Here is a 23,163-nt window from a genome sequence, read left to right as displayed (position 1 = left end):
TTCCTGTTATTTTATTATTTTGGACTGTGGACCCATAATCAGCATGTGCCTTTAAGCAGAAGGCTCAAAGTTGAACAGACTGCTTACCGGGACTGTGTTCCTAGTTGTGTTTGGCAGAGGGAGAACCCAGGCTCCGTGCGAGACTAAATGTTCCCTCTGGGACCGAATAACGTACGATCTGCATTCCCATTGGGACCGCTATTCGTTCTGTTATTCAGGCCAGGACCTTACTGACAGGAATTGGCAGCATTTCCCGGCCCAGCGGGCGAAGTAACTGCTGGGGCCGGAATTCACGCTCAGGAGCCTGACAGCTGGGGGTGGTTCTAAGGGCTCCGCCACTCACCACACACTCTCTCACTCCAGCCAAAAAGACGACTCAGAGAAAATCTGCCTGAGATTGCGGGAGTCTGAAGTGGACCCACTGCTTGATGCCAATGAGGAGAGGAGGGACACCCTCTTCCCCAGGGAGGGCCGCATACTCCAGCCTGCCCTCCTGACCAGCGCCTGGGAGGAGGTAGCAGAGGCAGTCAGCACTGCCAGCAACACCAGGAGGAGAAGCTGCTGATCCTGAGGGATGGGGGTCACTGGTGAGGCCTCTGCCCTGAGAGGGGCAGTGTGTCAGGGAGGGTTCCCTAGGCTACGGTGCAGGGGTCCTCTGGTTAGGGTGAGTTCTGCTGTTCCCCTGCTTCCTCTGCTGTGGGGCTGTGCTTCTGGGGCGTGCCAGCACCTAATGGGCCAGTGATTGAGTTTGGCCCTTGATGATACAGCAGGTATGAGGGTTTCCAGAGGGGCCTGGTTGGGCTACCACCTCACCAGAGGCTCTATGATCATTTACAGGACACTGAGCAATCAGCAGAGTGAGTGTTAAATAGCCAAACTGCAGCAATGGCTGTCTGAGCCAGGCCACTCTGATCCCGAGCGAGGAAAGTTGCTGAACATTTTCTCTCCATTTCATTATAATATTGTACATAATAAAAGGTTACATGAGTTAAACCTCACGACTATAGTGTATTGGACTCAACCAAGGACCTCAGGGATTTTAAATAAAATCCTATTTCACATGTACTGCGACTCCTGGGCAAGTGGGGCCGTAATTGACCGCCCGCAGGCCCAGGATGTCGTGACAGTGAGAAGGTTAAAAAATATGGAAACACAACAGTCCTTGACTTGTCTGTGAGGAGTAGGTGATGAAACCTTATGGCCGTTGCATTTGTGATTCGAACAGTGCTGACTTCAGCAAATGAACAGTCGGTTTGCAATTCCAATGTTCTGCAGTTTGGCTGAGAATTTGCCCTGTTTCAGTGTTCAGCTGTGGCTTGGCTAACTTAGCTTGCTTCAGCAGTCAGAGAGAGAGCTTCTAAATATTGGGACAATTGAAGGGTTAAAAGCCTGGGGTTACAGTGTGTGTGACTAAAGGTCCAGGAGCTTCCAGGAGTCAGAAGGTGAAATTGACCAGAGGAATGTGGTTTTCAGTCTGAGCTAATGCACTGTGCTTTGACTGGGGAAGTCCCTGGGGAGTTAATGTGCTTTCACCTTGCAAAGTTAACTTGTTTTCCTGCTTGCGAAGATGGTGTCATTGCTGGGTGGAGCCAATGAATGCAGAGAGTTAGTTTTGGAAAAGGCCTTGAAGAGGGAAGAGGTGAAGTCTAATCTGTCTGACACTGAGTCCACAATTCTCTCACAATAGGCTGGTTATAAAAGAGAAAGAATATTTAAAGCAGAGCAGGCTTGGCTGGGGATAAGGAAGAAGCTGAAACATGCAGATGAACCAGCTTTTTGAAGATATTCAGCCAGATTCTGAAGGGGTTTTAACAGGAACCAAATCTATTTTGTAAAACAAGTATTATAATATGCCAAGCTGATTTTAAGATAGATTGAAAGCTGTATGTTTCTTTTCCTGTTATTTGACGGGAAATTGAATAGTAGTGTTTAAGGGGTCATTGTAAGCTGTTCTTTTGGGTGTGGAGATAGAGGCCGGGGTTCTCCCCTAACCGGTGGGGTGGGCCATACTGGCGCCAAGGAGTGGTGTGAACCACCGCCGCGTCGTGCCGCCCGAAAGGTGCAAAATCCTCCACACCTTCAAGGGCTAGGTAGGCGGGGTCGGCACTGCACCAACCAGTGGCGAAGGGCTTAGCGCCACGTCAACTGGCGCCGAAGGGCCTCCGTCGGCCGGCACAATTTGGCGCATGCGCGGGAGCACTACGTGTGCTGGCGTGATCCCAGCTCATGCGCAGGGGGGTTCTTCTCCTCGCCGGCTGTGGCGGACATTTACAGCGGCCGGCGCGGAGGGAAAGAGTGCCCCCACGGCACAGGCCTGCCCGCGGATCGGTGGTCCCTGATCGCAGGCCAAGCTCCGTGGGGGCATCCCGTGGGGCCAGATCCCCCCCCCCCCCCCCCCCCCCCCGAGGACTCCGCAGGCTGCCCGCAGAGCCAGGTCCTGCCGGTAAGGACCTTGTTGGATTTATGCCGGGGGGACTGGCCAAAAACAGGCGGCCACTCAGCCCATCGCGAAGTGGAGGATCGTGGAAGGGGCCACTGCCAACGGCCCCCGACTGGCATGACGTGATTCCCGTCCCCGTCGAAAAACCGGCGCCGGAGAATTCGGGAGCCGGCGACGGGGCGACAGGACGGGATTCACGCCGCATCCTGCCAATTCTCCGGCCCGGCGGGGGGTCGGATAATCCAGCCCAAAGAGTTTAATATTAAAGCTATGAGGAGCGGTTGAATAAACTCGGTTTGTTCTCACTGGAATGACGGGGTTTGAGGGGCGACCTGATAGAGGTCTACAAAATTATGAGGGGCGTAGACAGAGTGGATAGTCAGAGGCTTTTCCCCAGGCTCGAGGGGTCAATTACTAGGGGGCATAGGTTTAAGGTGCGAGGGGCAAGGTTTAGACGAGATGTACGAGGTAAGTTTTTTACACAGAGGGTAGTGGGTGCCTGGAACTCGCTGCCGGAGGAGGTGGTGGAAGCAGGGACGATAGTGACATTTAAGGGGCATCTTGACAAATACATGAATAGGATGGGAATAGAGGGATACGGACCCAGGAAGTGTGGAAGATTGTAGTTTAGTCGGGCAGCAGGGTTGGCATGGGCTTGGAGGGCCAAAGGGCCTGTTCCTGTGCTGTGCTTTTCTTTGTTCTTTGTTTGTTCTATATTGTATTCATAATAAAATTTTGTCACCAAGGTCCTATTTCTTCTTGCAATCTCTCCTGGAGCGAATCATTCTTCCTGCACAATGTTACAAATAAACTAAAATATTGGAGTTTCGGTCCAGTATCCTAGCCACTGTTGGGGTCTGGTCTGGGACTGTAATACAGTGCTCATTCCCGCTGAGATGACACTCTTCTTTCATTATCTCCATAGGAGATGATACTTAGTTTCTGGTTGTGTTTTTGATGTATCTTTGTCTGGGGACAGAGTGTGATTCTATTATGTTTCTCTCAGTATCACCCACCAGCAGCGATCCAGTCAGTGACTGAATTTACATCCTCAGGCATCTTTGGTTTTTATGTCCATTTTTAAATATCCACAGGTCTAATTTAAAGTCCAATATTTCCTCGTAATTCAGTGTTTCTCTCCACCATCATCAAAAGAACGAGGGCAGACATTTTGGGTCGTGCCCACATCATTGGGGACAAATGGAGGTCCTAACCTCTCACTCTGAGGGCTGCAGTCACCGGCAATGATTTTTTCTCAAATTGGCCCATTATTGGTCAGATGGGGGGCTTACCATCCAATGAAGGGCAGTGGACAGGCTCTCAAAGCTGGAAGACCAATACGAGGCCACGCAGCTCGTAAAGAGCAGGATCCTCGACTTCCTGACTCATAGACCACAATCAGTAAGGATAAACAACAACACCACCCCAATACTCCTCAATACCAGGACCCCGCAAATTTGCGTACTTAGCCCCCTACTATACTCCCTGTACACACGCGGCAGTGTGGTAAAATTTGGCTCCAACTCCAGCTACAAGTTTGCTAATGACACGACCCTAGTGGGTCGGATCTCGAACAACGATGAGTCAGAGTACAGGAGGGAAATAGAGAACCTAGTTGCATGGTGCACAACAAAACTCCCTCAACATCAGCAAAACTAAGGAGCTGGTCATTGGCTTCAGGAAACAAAGTATCGTACGCACCCCTGTCTGCATCAATGTGCTGAGGTGGAGATGGTCGACACCTTTGAATTCTTTGGGGTGCACATCACCAACAATCTCTCCTGGTCCACCCGCATCGATACTACGACCAAGAAAGCCCAACAGCACCTATACTTCGTCAGGAAACAAAGGAAATTCAACATGTCCATTTTGACTCTCTTACCCATTTTTACAGATGTACTAGAGAAAGCATCCTATCTGGCTGCATCACATCCTGGTATGGCAACTGCTCGGCCCAAGACCGTAAGAAACTTCAGAGAGTCGTGGACACATTCCAGTCCATCATGCGAACCCGCACCCCATCCATTAACTCGGTCAACACCTCCCGCTGCCTTGGGAAAGCGGGTAGCATAATCAAAGACCCCTCCCACCCGGGTTATTCTCTCTTCCAACCGTTTTGATTGCGCAGAAGATACAAAATTCTGAAAACACGCGCCAGCAGATTCAAAAGCAGCTGCTGCCCCGTTGTTACCAGACTCCTGAATGATCCTATTATGGACTGACCTGATCTTGCCACACATCTTCTCTACTGAGTAGTACTGCACTCCGTGTGCTTCACCCGATGCCTGTGTCTATGTATTTACATTGTGTATTCATGTATGTCCCAGTTTTTTCATGTATGGATCGATTTGTCTGGACTATACACAGACAATACTTTTCACTGTACCCTGATACACGTGACAATAAATCAAATCCGAATCCAAAATCCAATCTGCAGTTCAGGTACATGATCACTCAATTTTGACCGCCCTCTTTTCAAATTTAACACATTTCAATTTGAAAATGGTCACAGATGTTGGTTTACCATTCTGGAGAGAAGCCCCTCCATGAGGCAGCCTGCCTCCATAATCAGGCAGGGAGCCCCAGTTTCCCCATGAGGAGGTTGCATCCAGACAGTACTGGGAGCAGCAGTCTGGCTCAAACACACAGGCTCCTGAAGGAAGCCACGTGATTAAAGTTTCCACTTTTATTTCAGGTTTTGTTAATTATCCTGCCCATGCCAATAATTGGTTAATCCACGCCCTGGCAGGTGGGTATGTATCCTTTCCAGCCCCAATCCTGCCTCCAGAAAAATGGTCCTGGAACGAAAAGTACCAGCAAGCAAGCAGGTCTGCTAGACCTTGGGATGTTGTTTTGCGTTAAAAGCACTATGTAAATATAAATTGTTGCTATTCTGAGTGGAATATATATGAAATAGATTAAGTTGTTCCACCTGATGGATAATAGTGCATTGTTATCTAATTAGCCTTTGCACAACATTACAGAATCAACAGGACAAATGAGGACAAGGTGGGATTACTGAACATGAAATGAAATGAAAATCGCTTATTGTCACGAGTAGGGTTCAATGAAGTTACTGTGAAAAGCCCCTAGTCGCCACATTCCGGCACCTGTTCGGGGAGGCTGCTATGGGAACCGAACCGTGCTGCTGGCCTGCTTTCAAAGCCAATGATTTAGCCCTGTGCTAAACCAGCCCCATTTACGAGCGTGCACATGTACCCAGCTTAGTGAACAGGTCAGCTTTGTGCTCAAGCAGTGGGAGAGACCACAGACTGGATTCTCCGTTTCAGCGACTATGTCCCCACGCTGTTGTGAAAACTGTGGCGTTTTACGCCAGAAACACTGGTGTCAAAAGGCCACAAATTCACAGCCCTTCAGGGGGCTAGCAGGCAGCCAGCGTGAAGCTCCCAGCTGCAGATACGGCCCTCCCGCACGTCCTGGTCAGAGGCCGCGCATCCGCACGGCAGCGACCTCCGGTGGTTGCGCCGTGCTCCATGGCGGACTCAGGCCGTGGAGGTGGACTGCGGAAATAGTGCCCCCGATTGGCCGCGCACCCGACCAGGACCACCCGCACAATGAAGGCACAGTCTCCCCTGACCTCTGATCGGCCTGCCCCCAACCATGGCAGCCGCGGACTGAGTCCGCAATTGCCTCGCGAGTTTCCCAAATGGCTGGAACCATGCTAGAAATACGCTGTCGGGACTTCGGCCGGTCGGGGGTGGGGAATAGTGGGGTGGCCTTCAGCAAGGCCGCAGGTGGGGGATACGCGTACTTCCCGGGTATGCCACCCTTCGGGGGCCGGAGAATCAAGGAACCAGCGTCGGTCCCAATTCCATGCGTTGAAATGGATTCTCTGCCCTGGCACTGGACGCAATTTCGGCGTTGGGGTGCAGAGAATCCAGCCCCAAATCTGGAGTGAGATACAGCCAGAGTGCATTTGAAATTGGGAATTTGAAACAGAGTGATAATTTGGTGCAGAGCGGGAAGAGGGGCTTTTTGCTTTTTCCCCATGCTTTGTAACTTTTAAGTCTTCAGCTGAGGCTACAAGGGGATAAAGCTGATTGGTAAGTACTGGGGAAGGTTGGTAAGTCTTTCCAACTTTCATCAATTATAGTTTGAAAATACTTTTTGTTGGTTTATAATTTGTAAGGGCTATAATTGGTTGTTACGAAGACAAGGATAAAAGAATCATAGAGAATTGGATATAATTTAATATCAAGCATTTTCCAAGGCTGTACTCCCTTTTTAGTTTTCTGACCAACCTGTGGACCATTTGAACACCTCCTGATGACTTCTTGGTTACGTAAACACCAGGACACTGATGGCATTCACAAGGGAATGACAATATCAACACCAAAATATACTCCAAACATTGAAGTAAGTTCAATGTGATTTATTGAACCATTAGCACAGTTCTCTATGAGTTTGACTCTCCTGCTAATCTTGCTATAGTAACTCAGTCTAACTAACCAGTCTGCTCTAAGCCACGTGATGGGTGTGATGCTTCTGATCTGCCCCTGTCCTACTCTCTAACTGTCGCCTGTGGAATGAGAAAGAACATGGGCGCAATTCTCCGCCCCACACGCCGGGTGGGAGAATAGCGGGAGGGCCTCCCGACATTTTTCACGCCCTCCCGCTATTCTCCCCCCCCCCCCCCCCACACCCGACCCACGGCATGAATTGCCGCTCGCCGTTTTTTACAGCGAGCGGCGATTCTCCGAGGCCGATGGGCTGGGCCTTCACACCCATTTCAACACGGCAGCAAACACACCGGCTCGCTGCCGTCGTGAAACGGGCGCCAGATGCCCGTTTGGGGCATCTAGAGGCCCAATTGGCACGGGAGCACCACGACTGTGCTCGGGAGGGGACAGGCCCGCGATCACTGCCCACCGATCGTCGGGCCAGCATCCAAAACAGACGCACTCTTTCCCCTCTGCCGCCCGGCAAGATCAAGCCGCCACGTCTTGCCGGGTGGTTGAGGAGAAAGACGCCAACTGCGCATTCGCGGGTTGGCGTTGTTCAACCTGCGCATGCGCGGCTGACGTCATCGGCCGCGTCAGCTGCCATGATGCTTGACGTGCGGCCTTGACGACCGTCGTCAAGGCCGCGCCGCCGTGACGCATGGGGCCGCACTCCTAGCCCCACCCGGGGGGGAGAATTGGCCCCGGAAGTGGCCGTGAAGGCCGTGGGTCGCGGCCTGTCCCACGGCAGCCTTTCCGATTCTCCGCATTCGCGGAGAATCGCGCCTCATACGTGTTTCCTGTCCTGATATATGGATTGTGTATTGCCCCCTTGTGGTAGAGTGACGTCTACCACTTGGTGTGTCTTGACTGCCCATTGGTCATGTCTTATTCTATGTGTTCATTAGCTGTGATGTGGAGATGCCGGCGTTGGACTGGGGTGAGCACAGTAAGAAGTCTGACAGCACCAGGTTAAAGTCCAACAGGTTTGTTTCAAACACTAGCTTTCGGGGGAGCACTGCTCCTTCCTCAGGACTCCGAAAGCTAGTGTTTGAAACAAACCTGTTGGACTTTAACCTGTTGTTGTAAGACTTCTTACTGTACTTCATTAGCTGTATGTCTGCATGTCATGACGTCTTTGGTGCTCCCTCTAGTGTTTACTTATTCATAGTGTATTTACATTTTTTAACCCCTTGTGTATTTACAGTGATGCATACTACCACACCTCTAATAGGAGCGGCCCTTTTTTGTCTTGTCCCTCAGTTCCTTTCTTGCATTTATTGGTGGACCTTAAAAAAGTGGCCAATCCACCTAACCCGCACATCTTTGGACTGTGGGAGGAAACCGGAGCACCCGGAGGAAACCCACGCAGACACGGGGAGAACGTGCAGACTCGGCACAGACAACGACCCAGCGGGAATTGAACCTGGGACCCTGGAGTTGTGATGCAACTGTGCTAACCATTGAGCTACCATTATCTTAAAGTGATGTGGAGATGCCGGCGTTGGACTGGGGTGAGCACAGTAAGATGTCTGGCAACACCAGGCTAAAGCCCAACAGGGTTCGCAGAGCATTTATGGGGAGGTGTTAGATAATGATAGCCATGATGTGGAGATGCCGGCGTTGGACTGGGGTGAGCACAGTAAGAAGTCTTACAACACCAGGTTAAAGTCCAACAGGTTTGTTTCAAACACGAGCTTTCGGAGCACTGCTCCTTCTTCACCTGAAGAAGGAGCCGTGCTCCGAAAGCTCGTGTTTGAAACAAACCTGTTGGACTTTAACCTGGTGTTGTAAGACTTCTTACTTAGATAATGATGTCATCGTCACTGCGCCTGACCTCACGGCCATGACGCATTGCTGCTGACGTCACGGCCATGTTGCGTGCTGCTGACGTCACGGCCAATGCGCCGTGCGGCTGACGTCACGGCGATGACGCGCTCCGTGGCGGCGGCGTCCTTTGTGGGGGAGGGAAGGAGGCCGGACTCTCAGAACAATCAGAGCGAACGAGCGGGAGCGCGGCGCACCCGGGTCTCCGAGTCCGGTAAGCGGCAGCTTCCCCGCCCCAGCCTATTCCGCGGAAAGCTGAGGCGAGAGTCAGCTGTGCTGTCCGCCGAGGGGAAGGTGCGGCTGGGCAGCCCCGGGCCCGGCTGTCGCCATGGCGGCTCGGCGCCTCCTCACACAGTCCGGGAGCCGGCTGGGAGGGAACCCCCAAACCCGCGAAGGGAGCCGGGACGCGGTCCGCCTGCCCTCCGGTCTTAGGCCTGGAAGCCTGGGGGTGGAGTAGGCGGCGAGGCGGGCCGCGGGGGACCAGCCGGTTGGCGCTGGCTGGACCGGAAGTCCCGCCCAGTCGGCCGCTGATTGGCTGGAGGGGTGACGTGACCGGCGGCGGCGTGGCGTCAGATTGGCCGAGCGGGCTGTCAGTCAGCGCCGCCGCTTCCGGCCGGAGCTACCTGGCCTTTGTTCCCGGGCCTGGCTCTGCACCCGGCTGGGCGGCTGCACTCTGCCCGGCCCAGCGGCACGGCCGGATACTGTGCCAGCACTCACCCTCTTCCCATTCCCCCCGGCCTGGCAATGCCCAGGGTGCACAGCTTTGTTCAGTGTCCAGGAAAGCAGCTGCACACATTACTGTTGCCCTTTTCCTCCATCATTTGTATTAATTGTGAAGACAATTGGTTATGAGCAGGGATGAAAGAAACTTTGCACATTACTTTGTGGCAGAATTGCATTGGCTGGAGGTGCACACAAGAGTTTAAAACATCACTGGTGGCTTCTTACTGACCGCCCTATCTAAATAATGGTATATTGCTATGAATGGCATTTGAATTGAGCTGCCTTTCCTTTGCACCGAAAGTGGCTGTCCAGTATTGGTTTCATTAAATTATCTGTGGTTAGTTACTGGTTTCCAGATCTAAGATTGAGGATTTTGGTAGGTTTTGAAATTATTTTCTCTTACATTGCCAATGTAAACTGTAAATACTTAAGTATCTGGTTGCCCTTTTTCCTTGCCCATGAAAAATAAATACAGCTCCCGTACTCATAAATATCAGTCCTGATATTTGCATCATTGAGTAGTTCTGGAATAAGTTTATAAATCTGAATGTCTTGTTTGAATATAAAGTCCTGTTCTAATATGCACCAGAATGTATATATTATTTAGTATGCAAAGTATTAGTTTCTGACTATAATTACTATCATAGCCTTTACAAATCCTCCCAAAGAACAGGTGGTTCTCTTGTCCTGTAACAGATAATTTAGTCATTACACTGAGAAATTGGTGAGACCACACTCAAGTACACAGTTTGGAGTTCATGGAAGACCCAATACTGCTGCGATCATCAGAATTGTTTCAGCTGGGGCAGTGCAGTGGTTAGCACTACTGGCTCACGGTGCTGAGGTCCCAGATTCGATCTTGGCCCTGGGTCATTGTTTGTGTGGAATTTGCACATTCTACCCATGTTTGCGTGAGTTTCGCCCCCACAACCCAAAGATGTGCAGGGTAGGTGGATTGGTCACACTAAATTGCCCCTTAATTGGAAAAAATAATTGGGTACTCTATATTTATATATTTTTTAAATTGTTTCAGTTATTAGCAAAGATGAAACTGCACTGTTGGATGGGTTAGAATGGTTTTCTTTGGCACAGAAGATACTTGAGGTATATAAAATTAAGGGTGTTGAGTAGAAGGACCTATTTCCTTCAATAACCAGGGAACATAGATTTAAAGTAATTTGTATAATTAGAGGGAAATTGAGAAATTATTTAATCCAGAAGATTATTCATTCCCAGAATGGGTTGTATGGCAGAAAACATTGCGTTTTTAAAAACAAATACTTGGATTAGCACTTGATATCCTGTAACCAGCCGGCCTTAGGACCAAGAGCTGGAAAATGGGACTAGGCTGGATAATGTTCACCTGACATAAGACGGGGAGAAGAAAAAGCCTCCTGTGCGGTAAATTTATGGTTTCTACCAATATATGCTTTTGAAAAGTTTGATCTAAGTCAGTAAACAATCAAACTTTTGATAGTTTGAAGTCATCATTTTAAATTGCTACCAGTGCCTCAGCTGAAAGTGCTCCCTGAGCCAATCCACAGTTGAATGAACATAATTTGATAGAACAACAACTTGTATTTGTGTAGCATCTTTAACTTAAAACATCGCAAGGTCCTGTTGCTGACAGTATATGATATATGGCAGCATAATGAGTTATTAGGGCAAATGGCTGAAAGCTTGGCAAAAGAGATAGATTTTAAGGAGCATCTTGAGTTAGCAAAGTGAGTTGGGAAGGCAGCAAAGTTTAGGAAGGGAGTTTGAAACAGAGCCGAGGCAGCTGAAGATACAGCCCTGAAAGTGGAGTGGTTAAAATCTGGGGGACTCTACCAGATGTTTGGAGAACAGATACCTGAGAGCTGTGTAGCCGGATGAAGGAGATGGAGGAATTTGGAAATGAGGATGACAATATTGTGTAACAAAGTACCAATGACAGCTTTTTACCCTATACTCCAGTTTATATGAATACTTTATATGCCAGCTATTGTTCTTTGCTGAAGCTCTCATGATTATACTATAATAATCTTTATTGTTGCAATTAAGTTACTGTGAAAAGCCCCTTTCACGCTGCCTTTGAAATGTTGGGGGAATCTTAGCCTAGTTGGTGACAGGCATAATGGCATTGCTTTCATGTTAGTTTTTTTAGGCATGGAGTTGATTTGTAAAAATTCATTTAAATTGGAACTGAAAATGATGTCTTGCTGCTTTATTTGCAAATTCCTCATCAGTTTGTTTTACAACCACATAAATATGACAGTCAAGCAAGATAATTGCTAATTTTCAGAAGAAGCTGTTTGCAATGTGTATTTTGGTCCTTCTGCATAGTGACTTTAAAATAATACTTTTTTTTTAAATTTAGATTAGCCAATTATTTTTTCCAATTAAGGGGCAATTTAGCGTGGCCAATCCACCTACTCTGCACATTTTTGGGTTGTGGGGGCGAAACCCACGCAGACACGGGGAGAACGTGCAAACTCCACACGGACAGTGACCCAGAGCCGGGATCGAACCTGGGACCTCAGCGCCGTGAGGCGGTTGTGCTAACCACTAGGCCACCGTGCTGCCCTTAAAATAATACTTTAACATATTCGTAAATTGGAGTATTTTCTTTGTGCTAGGATTGTACAGTGAAAATACATCTTTGGCTTGGAACCTAATGTAAAACATTCAACTTCTAATAGATCCAATTTAATATGGTACCATGCGCACACATCTAATTGAAATACTAATTCAAACTATAGGCAAAGCTCTTGTTACTGGCAGCTGTAGCTTTGATATATTTTAGCCTAATTAGGCTTTTGACAGCCACAGTTTGAAAATATTTAAATTTCTATTTGCACCAGAAACTTCCATTTCAAAATTATAACTTGTTCTTGAAGAAAGCGTTGATTCTGAGCAAATGTGTAATTGACAGTGAGCCCTCAATATTCAGACATGGGTTTCTTTGCTGAGCAAATTCAATTCAAATATAAGTTCAGCATACAACTTCCCTTCTGCTTTATGGTTTCTGTGCTGCGTTTGGTGGAGTGAGACCCCTGAAGAAAGTTGCCCTGTTTTCTTCTCCTTTCCTCATACTGTGGTATCTGATCAAATAGAGTGCAGTTCTGTAGTTGCTATCAGCACTCTTGTACCATGGCAGCCACACCTGAGGCCAAGCCAAATATTGCCTGCATGTACGCTTTCCAACAGGATTAACTGGCAGCCAAATCAATCCTGGGTGATTATTTTGAAAGACATTGAAGTGGTTTGTCATATCTTTGCATAGACTACAATCAAACCAAGGACTTGGTCTCGCTATTGATAATATCATGCAATGTTGATCCATCGAGGCAGAGCGTTCTGACTGGGAAACTCCAAATTACTGACTGGGAAACTCCAAATTACAAAGTTACTTGCTGGTGACTGTTGCTCAGAACGGTTTCTGGTTATTGATAATATTGAAAACTTAGGCACCCTCAATGTCCAGGTACTAAATATTTACTAGCACTGTAATATTTTTATTTCGGTGTCAGAAATATTCTTTAGAATCATTACTGGTTGGTTTCTGGGGATCAGGGATTTTCCACTCGAACAATTTCCAGTTAGACCAATTTATTTTTCCGAACTGGGAGTGTTCTATATTCAGAAACTTGTTGGAAATTTTACTTTTGCACTTTTATTCTTAAAAACTGTTTACTTTTGGTAAATTTTGATGGGTATTTTTCACTTGTTGGCTGTCCCTCAATTCAAGTATGAAGTTTTCTCTGGGACCAGTTTAGCTTGCTTGGCTAGACAGCTGGTTTGTGATGCAGAGCGAGGCCAGCAGCGTGGGTTCAATTCCCGTTCCGGCTGAGATGATTCATGAAGTATTTCTACATTGCCTTCTCAACCTTGCCCCTCGCCTGAGGTGTGGTGACCCTTGGGTTAAATCACCACCAGTCAGCTCGAGGAAAGCAACCTCTGATCATCTGGTTCAACAGAAGTGCTACTCCAATCATTGAATTGTCATTATTCCCTTAATTATATATTACTTCTACATTATTGTTGGGGTTGTGAAATTTGTTCTCCTTTATCATAAAGTTGATCCCATTTGCAAAATTGTTCAACCTTGGTAGTTGGTTGCCATCCAGTAAGCTGGGGAGATTGTATTGTTCAATGATCTGGAGGGTAAGGGTGGCATTTTCAGTCTGTTGAAAGCCTATTACGACACAAGTAAGTGTATTGATTAACGCCATTTCTGCAAGGGAATGTCTTCCCTTTGGGCCTTGTACCTGATTTACTTTTATTATAATCTTTATTGTCACGAGTAGGCTTACATTAATTCTGCAATGAAGTTATTGTGAAAATCCCCTAGTCCCCACATTCCGGCACCTTTTCGGGTACACCGAGGGAGAATTCAGTATGTCCAAATTACCTAGCAGCACGTCTTTCAGGACTTTTGAGAGGAAACCCATTCAGACACGGAGAACGTGCAGACTCCGCACAGACAGTGACCCAAGCCGGGAATGGAACCTGGGACCCTGGCGCTGTGAAGCAACAGTGCTATCGTGCTGCCCTACAGCAATTTCAGAATTGCTGCTGGGGTCATTCATGTCAGAGGCAAATGGAACATAATTATGCATCTTGCTGTTTTATATAGACCAAAAAGGGAGCCCTTGCCCTCATGTGTGCATGTCTTAGCCTCTATTCTGTTTATTTTCTTAAATCATAACTTCTATTATAAAAGCTGAGTCTCCTGTTTAGTCTGCCCTATTTATTTTATAGATTAGGCACAACTTAACTCTGCAACTGCATAAATATAACTTTTAAAGCAATTGTGCTTATCCACAGCAGAGGTTGCCTGTGTGGTTGAATTGTACAATGAACCTGCTGCAGGCAAGCTCAAGATATTGGATCCAACCAGTGCATTGCTGCAATTTGTTTTCCACATGTGACAACTTTCCATGGTCACCCCATTAAATCTTGCCATTGGGTAATCCTGTAAATAAGTGAGATATTGAACATCATAGACATCAGCACTCCATCCCAACTAACACAAATGGTATAATTTCTATATTTTCATCTTAATCTTGCAATTTAACTGTAACTAATTTATTGAAACAATTGCATTCCTCAGCCCTTGCATATGTAGCAGATTTGACTGTAGGGAATTATGTCAGATATGACCGAGTTCACAATGAAACTGTCTAAGCACAGTCCTCGCATGGCAAAAATGTGTATCTATTGATAGGAATGGAATGGACTGAAAGAAATTGAAACACTGGGAAAGAAAAATAGAACATCCAGTTAGTTAATCTGTGGGGGAATACTCATGAGTGAATAAACTAATGGCAGTGTTTCACTTTTGATGCTATAACTAAATGGTAGTTCCTCTCCCAATTTTTATTAACGTCAGCAGGGCAAATCTTGATGGTTTATGGATCAAGTCAAATTTAATGAGGGCTGCAACTGTTGTAGAGTAAGACTTTTATTTATATCCTGTGAAGAAAAATGTTTTATTGCAAGTTAATTTTGCACTTCCACCAGCCGATTTCCTTTTTAAATTGGTTTTGAGGCAGTTGCTGAATTGTGAAGTTTTGTGATGCCCACCTATGTCAGCTAGAATTTAAAGCTTCCAAAACTCACTTCCTGTAGCACTTTTAGAACTAATTGTGAGAGGATCCACTCAGTGTATTGCAATCCAGCATTGTTTACCTCTGCCCTCCAAAACTTGTTCGCTTTATTTCTTCTAAATATTATTTTCAAAACCTGATAGTTGATTCTGGGAACTTAATTCTAGTTCTGATTTTTGTTCAAAGTTTTTATTTGTTAAACTCCCTTTTTATCAGATATTGCCTGATGACTAGCACCAACCAACAATTATCAATGGACTAGGAGGAGTGTGATATACTCATGGACCATACAGTCCTGTTCCAGTACCAAACAATGCTCCCACAATTGGGAACACAAAGTCCTTTTCATAAAACATTTCCGTTATTGGCAGAGGAGCAATCTCTGTTTTACATTCTTGTTCAGTCTCAATAATGAGATTTCGTAAATGTTTTAATATAAACTTGATGAAATATCATTGAATCCTTACAGTGCTGAAAGAGGCCATTCGGCCCATTGAATCTTGACCGACCCTCCGAAAGAGCACTCCACCTAGGCCCACTTCCCGTCCTCGCCCAGTAACCTAACCTGCACCTCTTTGGACTGTAGGAGGAAACTGGAGTACCCAGAGGAAACCCATGGAGACACTGGGAGAACATGAAAACTCCATATAGGCAGTCACCCAAGGCCGGAATTAAACTCTAGTCACTGCTGTTGCGAGGCAGCAGTGCTAACCACCGTGCCAATTGCAACCCTAAAACCAGCATTTTGTCTAAATTAACATATAACCTTAATGGATCTATTGTGTGTCTGATATATATGGCACGCTTATTTTGTTTTATGGCAGCTGAGTAATTAAAATGCAAATAATAGGGCTGTTTTTTATGTGGATGAAAAATGCTATTAAATTAGAATGAATGAATTTAAATTCGCTACTTGAAAAGTTAGTCAGAAGTCTTAACACCAGGTTAAAGTCCAACACTAGCTTTCGGAGTGCGGCTCCTTTCTCGGGAATTCACCTGAGGAAGGAGCTGCGCTCCGAAAGCTAATGATTTGAAACAAACCTATTGCACTTTAACCTCTTACTGTACCCACCCCAGTCCGCCGGCATCTCCACATCCTGAAAAGTTCCAGATTTGTCTGGTATCATTGTCATGTATCAGCTTTACATGAAATTGGATTGGACTGGATTTGCTTATTGTCACGTGTACCGAGGTACAGTGAAAAGTTTTTTTTCTGCAAGCAGCTCAACAGATCATTCAGTACATGGAAGAAAAGGGAATTTTTAAAAATTCAAGAAACTACATGAGAATACATAATAGGGCAACACAAGATATACAATGTAACTACATAAGCATTGGCATCGGATGAAGCATACAGGGTGTAATGTTAATGAGGTTAGTCAATAAGAGGGTCAGGTCAGGTGATTCTTACCATCATACTATTATTATCTAATCTGTCCCATTTAGCAAGTACCAAACTGGGCAAAGAAAGCAAATTTACTGTTATTTTCTGATCTAATTTGTCTTTCTAATGCAAGATGGGCAAACTTTCAGTAGGTCAGGCAGCATCTGAGGAAGAGAGGGGCAACACGGTAGCATGGTGGTTAGCATAAATGCTTCACAGCTCCAGGGTCCCAGGTTCGATTCCCGGCTGGGTCACTGTCTGTGCGGAGTCTGCACGTCCTCCCCGTGTGTGCGTGGGTTTCCTCCGGGTGCTCCGGTTTCCTCCCACAGTCCAAAGATGTGCGGGTTAGGTGGATTGGCTATGCTAAATTGCCCGTAGTGTCCTAAAATGTAAAAGGTTGGGGGGGGTTGTTGGGTTACGGGTATAGGGTGGATACGTGGGTTTGAGTAGGGTGATCATTGTTCGGCACAACATTGAGGGCCGAAGGGCCTGTTCTGTGCTGTACTGTTCTACTTCTACTTCTAGAGGAAGACCTCTCACATTTCAGGTTGAAGACCTATCGCCAGAAGGGCTTTTTGCTTCAGAAAATAATGATCTTAAAACAACTTTAACTGAGTGTTTTTTTTTTAGTAAATTATCTGTGATTGGCCTAAGTAGCCTCCATATTTAACTTAAGTAGAGACAATAATTAACTGTATTACTTGCACATTGTATTGGGTCCCTCAGTCACAGCATTCACTCACTATCATTATGGTTAAATATATTGACTCTCTCGACTTCTATAATATTATGTTCTCTGAAGAGATAATAAATGAGCAATTAGATGCTTTTCCCTGTGGTGAGGTTGTTTTTAAAGACTAACTCTTGGCCCAGTCCAATGATGGGAATTGTCCAGAACACCGGGGGCTAATGATGAGAATTGGCCAGAACACGGGGGCTGTGTTCAGATGTTGCACTAGTAGGAAAAGTGTAAACTCTACTGTTTCAGTAATTTCGTTCAGCGATAACACCTTTTGCCCCGAGGTTGACAGGGATTCACTTGCCAGATTGGAGCCTGAGCACATCATTCAGTGAGCATTGCTGGATGGGCTGACATTTGTTGCCCATCCCTGATTGCCCTTGACTGGCTTGCTAGGCTATTCTTCAAGATATTTACAAGTCAACCGCATTGCTGTGGATCTGGAGTCACATGTAAACCAGACCAGGTAAGCATGGCCGATTTCCCTCCCTGAAGGACATTAACGAACCAGATGCTTTTTTGACAAAAATCGACAAAGATTTCATGGCCATTAGACTTTTAATTCCAGATTTTTATTAAATTAAAATTTCACCGTCTGCCGTGGTGGAATCTGAAGCCGCGTTCCCAGAATATCAGGTTGGGCATCTGGATTGTCAGCCTGGTGAGAAAGGTACGGAAGATTGCCGATACAGAGAGAACCATATCAGATGGTTGCAGCATGATTGGATTGGATTTGTTTATTGTCACATGTACCGAGGTACAGTGAAAAGTATTTTTCTGCGAGCAGCTCAACAGATCATTCAGTACATGGGAAGAAAAGGGAATTAAACAAAATTCAAGAAAATACATAATAGGGCATCACAAGATATACAATGTAACTAGATAAGCATTGGCATCAGATGAAGCATACGGGTGTAGTGTGAGGTCAGTCAATAAAAGGGTCATTTAGGAGTCTGGTGACAGTGGGGAAGAAGCTGTTTTTGAGTCTGTTCGTGCGTGTTCTCAGACTTCTGTATCTCCTGCCCGATGGAAGAAGTTGGAAAAGTGAGTAAGCCGGGTGGGAGGGATCCTTGATTATGCTGCCCGCTTTCCCCCGGCAGAGGGAGGTGTAGATGGTGTCAGTGGATGGGAGGCAGGTTCGTGTGATGGACTGGGCGATATTCACGACTCTCTGAAGTTTCTTGAGGTCCTGGGCCGAGCAGTTGCCATACCAGGCTGTGATGCAGCCCGATAGGATGCTTTCTGGGGTGCCTCTGTAAAAGTTGGTAAGGGTTAATGTGGACATGCCGAATTACCTTAGTTTCCTGAGAAAGTATAGGCGCTGTTGTGCTTTCTTGGTGATAGCGTCGAAGTGAGTGGACCAGGACAGATTTTTGGTGATGTGCACCCCTAGGAATTTGAAACTGCTAACCATCTCCTCCTTGGCCCTGTTGATGCTGACAGGGGTGTGTACAGTACTTTGCTTCCTGAAGTCAATGACCAGCTCTTTAGTTTTGCTGGCATTGAGGGAGAGATTGTTGTCGTTACACCACTCCACCCTGTATTCTGCCTCGTCGTTATTCGAGATCCGGCCCACTATGGTTGTATCGTCAGCAAACCTGTAGATGGAGTTGGAACCAAGTTTTGCCACGCAGTTGTGTGTGTACAGGGTGTAGAGTAAGGGGCTAAGTACGCAGCCTTGCGGGGCACCGGTATTGAGGACTATTGTGGAGGAGGTGTTGGCCATTCTAAATTCCCTTTAGTGTCCAAAATGGTTAGGTGGGGTTACTGGGTTAGGGGTAAAAGGGATAGGGTGGAGGCGTGGGGCTTGAGTAGGGTGCTCTTTCCAAGGGCCAGTGCAGACTCGATGGGCTGAATGGCCTCCTGCACTGTAATTTTTATGATTCTATGATTATTTGAAGAATGTTACTGTGTGCAAATTGGCTGCCATGTTTGCCTACAGTTCAAAAATATTTGTTGGCCGTAAAGTGCTATTGTGCAAAAACAGAAATTGCTGGACAATCTCAGCAGGTCTGGCCGCATCTGTGCAGAGAGAACGGAGCTGACATTTTGAGTCTTCATCGACGCTGGAGAGAACTGGAACTAGGATGAGATTTCAACCTGACAGTACACATGGCACTATTATTCCAAGTTAGCATAAACTGTTCTTTCAGCTTTCATTTTGACTGCTGAAATTCTTGCAGGCTCCAACTTGTAGTAAAGCTTGACACGAACTATTGTCTTTTGAACGCACATGTTTTCCCACTTGCTCCTCCCATTATAAGCTTTGCTTCCGACAATCTAACCTTGAAAGGCAACCAATTGTCATAGTGCTTCACAATCCATTTATGAACAGCTGTGAATTGCACAAGAAATGTCAAAATATTATTTTCTAGACTTTAGTGCCCAATTCACACCTTGAACTCAAAGTTTTATATTTACCCCTGGGCAAATTCTTTGATTGCATGCAGTTGATATCCTTTAGACTGGAATTGTTAGCCACTTACAATCGATTAATAGTACAGTAAATTAATGTGACTAGGGACAGCATGGTGGCTCAGTGGTCGCATTGCAGTCTCACGGCGCTGAGGCCCCAGGTTCGATCCCAGCTGTGGGTCACTGTCCATGTGGAATTTGTACATTCTCCCTGTGTTTGCGTGGGATTCGCCCCCACAACCCAAAGATGTGCAAGGTAGGTGGATTGAACACGCTAAATTGCCCCTTAATTTGAAAAAGTTAATTGGGTACTCTAAATTTATATTTAAAAAAGTTAATGTGACTAAATCTGCCAAGTAAGGTCCTTAAAAGCTGCTTAGTTGTAACTTTAGAACGTTAAAATAAAATTCTGCCTCTGTTGAAATATTGAGCCACATTTTGCAGTGATAATGAGGAAACCCGGTGCTTGTCATACATACCACCTCAGACTGACGATGCCTGCAGTCCTTGCATGGGTGGTTTAAATGTGAAAATGCAGAAGTTGCTGCCAGTGGTTCTATGCTTGAGTTCATGGTTGAAGTTGCCCCCATCCAACCAACGACTGTAATCAAATAGAAATCACTGATTAATGAGAACTTGTTCTTCTGCTTTATTAATCCTGACAAAAATCTCTTATTGACTGAGAAGTAGCTGAGTCTTTAATGGCAAAATTGCAGGTGAAAAACATTTCCAGTACTGGAAAACTAATTTTATATATGATATATTTCTCCATTATGTTTCCACGTTTTTTAAAGTTTGGTATTTCCGCGCCTTCACGTGTGTCAAACATTTAAAATGTAACTAGAAATAAAGGACAATCAATGTCCTGGTTACTGTCTGTGTGAATAGTTCACTAATTGACTACATACCCTTCCTAATAACAACCTTGCTGGTTGCTTGGGGCTCCCCTTAACCTGGTGCTAGATTCAAACTGACATTGAGAAAGATAGTCCTCTTTGAGGTCAAGGGCAAGAGCCATCACTTCACTGCTCTCCAGGATGTGTAGGTTAACGAGTTGAACTTAATTCTGGATGAGCTAATTCTCAAGGTTAATTGTGATGTTTGTACCCGAGTATAGAATCCTTGCGGTGCGAAAGGAGACCATTCAGCCCATCAAGTCTGCACCAACCTTCCCAAGGAGCACCCCACTTGCACTATCCCATATTCTTTGGACACTAAGCGTGACCAATCAACGTCACCTGCACAACTTTAGACTGTGCGTTGAAACCGGAGGAAACCCAAGTAGACTTGTGGAGGAAGTGAAAACTCTACACAATCATAGAATCATGCAGCACAGAAAAGGCCTATCACATCTACGTTGGTCAAAAACAACCACCTAACCATTCTAATCCCATTTTCCAGCACTTTGTTTGTAGCTATGTATGACATGGGATGGCAACTGCACCTCTAAATACTGCTTAAATGTTATGAAAGTTTCTGCCTCCGCCACCCTTTCAGGCAGTGAGTTCCAGACTCCCACCAGCCTGTCAAAATGCTTCTCCTCACATAGAATCCCTACAGTGCAGAAGCAGACCATTTGGCCTATCGAGTCTGCACCGACCCTTCGAAAGACCACCCTACCTAGGCTCATTTCCCTGCCCTATTCTTGCAACCCCACCCCAAGGGGCAATTTAGCATGACCAATCCTCCTAACCTGTACATCATTGTACTGTGGAAGGAACCTGGAGGAACCCCACGCAGACACAGGGAGAAAGTGCAAACTGCACAGACAGTTACCCTAGGTCGAAATTGAACACGGGTCCCTGGCGCTGTGATGCAGCAGCGCTAACCACTGTGCTGCCCCCTAAACCTTCTACCCCCTTACCGTAAATGTATGTCCCTGGTCATTGGCCCCTCCAACAAGGGGAATCATTTCTTCCTGTCTAACTATCCCCCTCATAATTTGATACATTCAATTATATCCCCCCTCCTCTGCTCCAAGGAACACAATCCGCATCTATCCAATATCTCTTCATAACCAAAACTCTCCAGCCCAGACAACTTCCTGGTGAATCTCCTCTGCACCCTTTCCAGTGCTATCACATCCCACCTATAATGTTGATTCTAGAACTGCACACAATACACTAGCTGTGGCCAACGTTTTATACAGTTCCAGCATAACCTCCCTGCATTTAAATTCTCTGCTTTGGCTAATAAAGGCAAGTATACCATATGCTGCCTTAACCACAGTATCCACCTACTCTGCTACCAATAGGGGCCGGTGTACATGCACACCAAGTTCCTTCTGATCCTCGGTGCTTCCCGGGGTCCTGCCATTTATCATGTATTCCCTTGCCTTCTTTGTCCTGCCCAAGTGCATCATCTCACACTTCTCCTTATTGAATTCCACTTGCCACTGACCAGCCCATCTATATCCTCTTGTATACGAAGGCTATCCTCCGCACTATTTACCACTCCACCGATTATAGTATCATCAGCGGGAATCAAACCCGGGACCCCGGAGCTGTGAAGCAAAGGCTAACCACTGTGCTATTGTGCCACGGATGATACAGTACGTGCAGGCCCAGCCGGCAGTGAGGAAAACAAAAGCAATGTTAATGTTCACATCGAGAGGGCTAGAATATAAGAACAGGGATGTACTTCTGAGGCTGTATAAGGCTCTGGTTAGCCCCCATTTGGAGTAGTGAGAGCAGTTTTGGGCCCCGTATCGAAGGAAGAATCATAGAATCATGGAACTTACAGTGCAGAAGGAGGCCATTCGGCACATCGTGTCTGTACCGGCCCTTGGAAAGAGCACGCTACCTAAGCCTACGCTTCCACCCTATTCCCATACCCAGTAACCCCACCGTGCCATTTTGGACATTAAGGGGCAATTTAGAATGGACAATACACCTAACCTGCACGTCTTTGGACTGTGGGAGGAAACCGGAACACCCGGAAGATACCCACGCAGACACTGGGAGAACGTACAGACTCCACACAGAAAGGGTCCAGAGGTGGTTCACTAGAATGATCCCGGGAATAAAGAACTTGTCTATGAGGAGCGGTTGAGGACTCTGGGTCTGTACTCATTGGAGTTTGAAGGATGAGGGGGAAATCTTATTGAAACTTACAGGCTACCGAGAGGCCTGGATAGAATGGACGTGGAAAGGATGTTTCCACTCGTAGGAAAAACTAGAACCAGAGGCACAGCCTCGGACTGAAGGGACAATCTTTTGAGATGAGGAGGAATTTCTTCAGCCAGAAGGTGCTGAATCTGTGCAACTCATTGCCGCAGAAGGCTGTGGAGGCCAAATCACTGTGTCTTTAAGACAGAGATAGGTTCTTGATTTAATAAGGGGATCAGGGGTTATGGGGAGAAGGCAGGAGAATGGGGATGAGAAACAAATCAGCCATGATTGAACGGTCGAGCAGACTCGATGGGCCGAGTGGCCTAATTCTGCTGCTAATGTTTTATGGTCTTGTGATTATCAGTTTCCCATGTGAGACCTTATCAAAAGCCGTGCTGAAGTCTCAAGTACACTACATCAAATGTATTTCCCTAATCAACGCACCTGGTCATCTCCAGTTTTGAACTTTGATCT

At 46.4% G+C, this 23,163-nt stretch overlaps 1 protein-coding gene across 1 annotated transcript in view; it reads left to right on the top strand.

Annotated features, from left to right (window-relative positions):
- The first annotated feature begins 8,806 nt into the window (after nucleotides 1-8,806).
- zgc:77486 (uncharacterized protein LOC405808 homolog) overlaps nucleotides 8,807-23,163 on the top strand; it is a 45,580-nt gene continuing 31,223 nt past the window's right edge. Inside the window, exon 1 of the mRNA XM_038776706.1 lies at nucleotides 8,807-8,941. The gene's annotated coding sequence lies outside the window, so the exon portion shown is untranslated. The remainder of the gene's footprint in view (nucleotides 8,942-23,163) is intronic.

Source organism: Scyliorhinus canicula, chromosome 18 (assembly GCF_902713615.1).
Source record: "Scyliorhinus canicula chromosome 18, sScyCan1.1, whole genome shotgun sequence".
In the NCBI taxonomy this organism is placed as follows: Eukaryota; Metazoa; Chordata; class Chondrichthyes; order Carcharhiniformes; family Scyliorhinidae; genus Scyliorhinus; species Scyliorhinus canicula.
Note: the sequence above shows the minus strand (reverse complement) of the source record. Positions and strands in the feature narration are given on the sequence as shown.